The sequence below is a fragment of the Belonocnema kinseyi genome, chromosome 2 (genome assembly GCF_010883055.1).
Source record: "Belonocnema kinseyi isolate 2016_QV_RU_SX_M_011 chromosome 2, B_treatae_v1, whole genome shotgun sequence".
NCBI classification, from domain to species: Eukaryota; Metazoa; Arthropoda; class Insecta; order Hymenoptera; family Cynipidae; genus Belonocnema; species Belonocnema kinseyi.
The window spans coordinates 179,954,260-179,959,042 of record NC_046658.1 but is presented as its reverse complement, the minus strand read 5'-3'; positions in this window follow the sequence as shown (position 1 = coordinate 179,959,042).

Below are 4,783 nucleotides of genomic sequence, written 5' to 3'. Positions count from 1 at the left end.
AATGCAGAAGGCGGTTGTCCTTGGGTCGCTCCGTGTTCTTAGGGTCCACGAGGCTTTTGCTGGGTCGTCGTATTGATTCCTTTACAGATTGTAACCACCTATCTCACGGTTGTGAGACGTGGTTATGGCTGAAATTGTACCACGATTTCGCTGGAAGAGGGTGCAATTTTTCAGATTAGCACCCGCTCCCGGCGAAATCCTGCGGTTGTCCTTATGACAAATTTTTAATTATATATATATATATATTGTAACCTGCGAGTTACAGGGTATAGCCTGTAAATAGGTAATAGGAGATTCGTCCTAGAAGACACTGTGCAGTGTTGCAGTCTTCAGGAGAATTTTCATTGCGCAAGCTCGTCATTTACCCCTCTTATCCGCCTACGTAAAGTAGAGGGCAGGAATGAAGCAATGCTTCCTATAAAAGGGCCTGCACAACTTCGCGGGCGAACTGCGAGGATCTAAGGACCACTACTAGTAGTGACTAGAAAAATCCCTCGTCTAGTTCAACTCTAGATATTTGGTATTAATTCCGGGTATTTTGAAAAGTGTTTAAATCAATCATATAAGTTGTAATCTTAGCGTTACGCCTAAGAGTTTTTCAACTTTTATTTGAAAAGAGAAAATAATCTCAAAAATATTTAATTTGAGTATTGAATATTCAATCGAATTCAAAGTCTTTTTAGCTTTCAAATTTTTAAACGTATCTGTAGACGAGTAGCCGCGTGGTACTCCATGGATGCTAGTCCAGGGAGCAGACACATTGAATTTTTAAAGCTTTTATATTATCGGGAAAAGAGATAATATTACCAAAAATTTTAAGGAAAATTCCCAGAAGAGAAACTACCTGTTTACACAATTTTGAGATTTTCTCTCTCTTTCAATCGCGTCGCGCCTCTGTTGCCTTCGCTCTATTGTTCGCGCTGCGAAGCCGAGGACCTTAAGCGTGTTCTACCTCTCAGGCCTCAACTCAGTTTCCAAAGCTAACGGGAAGCATCGCTGGTATCGTGCCGTAAGCACCTGCCCGTGAGGGCAAAGATTTATATAACGATAATCCTCCTCTGAGGATCTGTAACTTATTGAACAATCAGTTGACACCTCTAGAGGGTCTTTTGCAAATTATTCGAGTTTTATATTGGAAGGGTGAAAAGCCCTCAAATCGAGAAACACATTACCTCTAATTTATTCCATCGTAGCTATTTCCTTTTCAATAGTACTCTGTAACATTTTCAGACGCATAACCGGAGGTTCTCCTTGGACTTTAGACCAGATAGTAAATATTACAGTAGGCAAGAAAGTAAGTTTCGAAAAATAAAGGGCACAGACGAATAGCTTCGGGGTTCTCCTCGAAACCTAGTCTAGGAAGTGTCGGTTATCTGGCCAAACTGAAAACCAAAAAAAGTTAGAAGAGATATTCATAGAAGAATAGTCCTGGGGTACTTCTAATGAACTAGTCGAGGGAGTGAATCTGTTAGGTGTATTTCAAATCCAGCTACGATTTCTGGATAAATGAAACGAAAGTAGAGGTTTGTGTTTCAATAAAGTTTATTATAGAAGAAAAATTTAACTAATAATCAAAACGTGTTGCTTAAGTGCCATTAAAAATTATTACATTATAAAAATATTCACGCGTGACCCACTTTATAGACAAAGAGTAATAATAAAAAATTAGGCTGTGCCTGATATGTCTATAAAATCTAAAAATTGATAATCACCAATTTACGAATAATGGAGAATCGGCTCCAGAGAGCGTCTTTTACTTTACATGTTTTGCGTTACCCGCTGATGTTTAGCTGGAAGATAGGGAGTAAACTGTAAAAGCATAGGTTAGGTTTTTTCTGAACAAACATATATTGTAAATACGGAATCTTTCGTCTCCTTACATGAATTCTCCTTGCTTTATTTCCTTAATATTTAAAAATTAAATATCACTCTAATTAATTGCATGCACAATTAATTCTTGCGCAGTTCGAATAACTTACATATAAGTTGTCGCAAGTTACAATATATATGTTATATTTATTTATGTACCTTCCCGGTAATTGCGTATTCAGATATTGAAAAATAATTTATAAATTTTACTTCACAGGATTACTTTATTATCGGCTCCTTATATTGCACTAATTTTAATTCTCAGCTACTCTGAAAATCTATCATTTCAATTAATGTATATTATTTTAATTCATAATATGCATTGATATCGAAACAAAAGTAGTTTCATTGTCTTATTTTTATGGTTTAAAAAAGTGCGCATCCTATTAAACAATGGTTATTAAACACATTTTTTTATGTAATTGGTTTTTTTTGTTGGAAGTTACTCCAAGAATGACCTGGACTCATTTGAATAATATTTTATTTGGACAGTTATTTAGGGTTTTAGAGACTTTTTGGACAGACAGTATAAAGTATATGTGACTGTTTTATCGGAGAGGTTAAGGAAAGAAGTAGAGGAAAAAAGGTAGAACCACCGAATTATCAGTGTTTAGAAAAGGGATGAAGGTGATGGACTATATGTATGTTCTAAGCTATCTAGTGAATAGTGAGGGTTAAAAGGGAACAAGGGGTAATGATTGCAATATCCGAGGACTTCAAGGCGACATTTGATTCATTAGACCAAGCGAAATAGAAAAAGTTATGTTGAAAAAGGGGATAAAAGTTGAATAATAAAGAGAGTATGAAAAACTATTACACAGACAAAACCAGGGTAAGGGTAGGAGAACAAGTAGTAGATAGTTCCAGGTTGGTGAAAGGAGTAAGGCAAGAATGTCCTCTGAGCCCGCTTTTATTTAACATATTAATGCTAGACATGGGAGAAGAAATAAGGAGAGAAAAATGGGAAGGAGTTAGGATAAGGAACGAAAACACTGGAATATGCAGACGATATAGTGTTCATAGCAGAGAATGAAGAAGAGCTGGCGAGTTTAAATACAATATTAGAGAAATATTTTGATGAAAAAAGGTTGATTCAAATGTAAAAAAGATAAAGATAATGAGGTTTTGAAAAGGAGGGGAAAGAAAGAAAGAATGAGCTGGGAAGTGAAAGGAAATAAGTTCGAAGAAGGAAAAGAGTTTAAATATTTGGTATATACGTCAGAAAAAAATGCAGATCCTAGAGCTTATTCAAGAGGAAGGATAAAAAAAGAAGTAGGATTAATGAAACTGATATGGGGAATAGGAAAAAGAAGGTTAAAGAAAATTGGAAAAAGAGAACGTGATTATTTAAAACACTGGTATAAGTGATATTGGGTTATGGAGCAGAGATATGGCGATGAAAAGAACGAAAAGAGATTGAGTGCTTACAAGAAATGTTAATGAGGGGACCACTAGAGTTAGGCTGGAGGACACCAAGATATATGGTGAGGAAAGAAACACAAAGGGATAAATTAATTACTAGAGCGAGGAAGAGTAAATAGAAATTCAAGACGAAGCTTAGAGGGGGTAGCAAAGAAGTTTTTATTGGGGGTAAAAGAAAGGAGATAGAGGATGGTAAAATTAAGGATATGGGATGAAGAAAGGAATTTTTATGCTAGAACTATGGAAGATGGGATTGTAGTAATCTATAAAGAATTGTAATTAGGGGAGAGGAAATTACGATTATTAGAAAGATGGGGGATGATTGAGGAATTGAAATATAATAAATGTTAAAGATGATACAAAAGTAAGGAGTACCAAAGTATTTAGAAAAGCGATGTGGGGAGAGAAGATCGACCAGAATATCTAGAATTCGATTTGGAAACGAGAAAACATGGGAGCATGTATGGGAAGGATATAGAAGAGGAATGAAAGATAAACGAAACTGGCAAGAGAATCTTGTAAAGATCTAGGGATAGATGAAGTGGAGGAGGAATGGATGAAGCACTGAGAGGGGACTAGATGAGCGAATGAGAAATAATAAGAGAATGCATGTGAAAAAATGGCGAAATGGAGGTACAAGAGAAGTGAAAGAAAAAGGAAATGGAATTCTCTTTAAACAGCAAGGGATCTTCGTCAAGATATTTTTAGTAATCTCCTGAAAAAATTAACCCTATTTGTGAAAAAATCGTTTAAATATAAATTTTCTTGACAAAAATTGTTGCAATAATTGTTAGTCAGCAACTAATCTGAACTGATTGTAGTGGCACATTAATATTTGTCATCTTTCATATGAAAGATCTGAGATAGCTTATAATCGTTGTGAATAAAAAAAAAGATTTTTTTCATTAGTAACTTCGTACATGGTAAAAAAATTTTATCTCACTCTTATATGCTAGAAATTAATTTCAGCTTGTTATTACATTGATTTGTAACTCATTTTAATTAGTTTGAAAATCTTAAAAGAAATGGTATCACTGAAAAGTTAGACAAGAAAAATTATAACCTTTGTTGACAAATAACAGGTTTTCTTTCTTTTAACTCAGCGTATGATACTTGCAGTTATTTGTCCTACTTGGAACATACGACAAGAAGCTATCATATGGCTACAACTATTTAGCGTTATTTGTAAAAATTATTACTTTATGAACAAATTAATCGACACAAGTTATTTTGCGGCATTGAAAATGTTTAGTTAATTTAAATTCAGAGTTTTGGTTGCAAATGTGAAAACAATTAATGGTTCCTTAATACTAATTGTAAATAGATGCTACTTTGTAATTAATTGAATACATTTTATGAACGAATTCGTAGTCTGAATATTTTGTAAATGTTCTAAGAATTTTAAACAGGACGATTTTTAACGACTCTCGGACACGACGCAGTCGCAAGCCGACCCCCACATTATTTTGTCTTTTACTTACCAGTTCCTTAA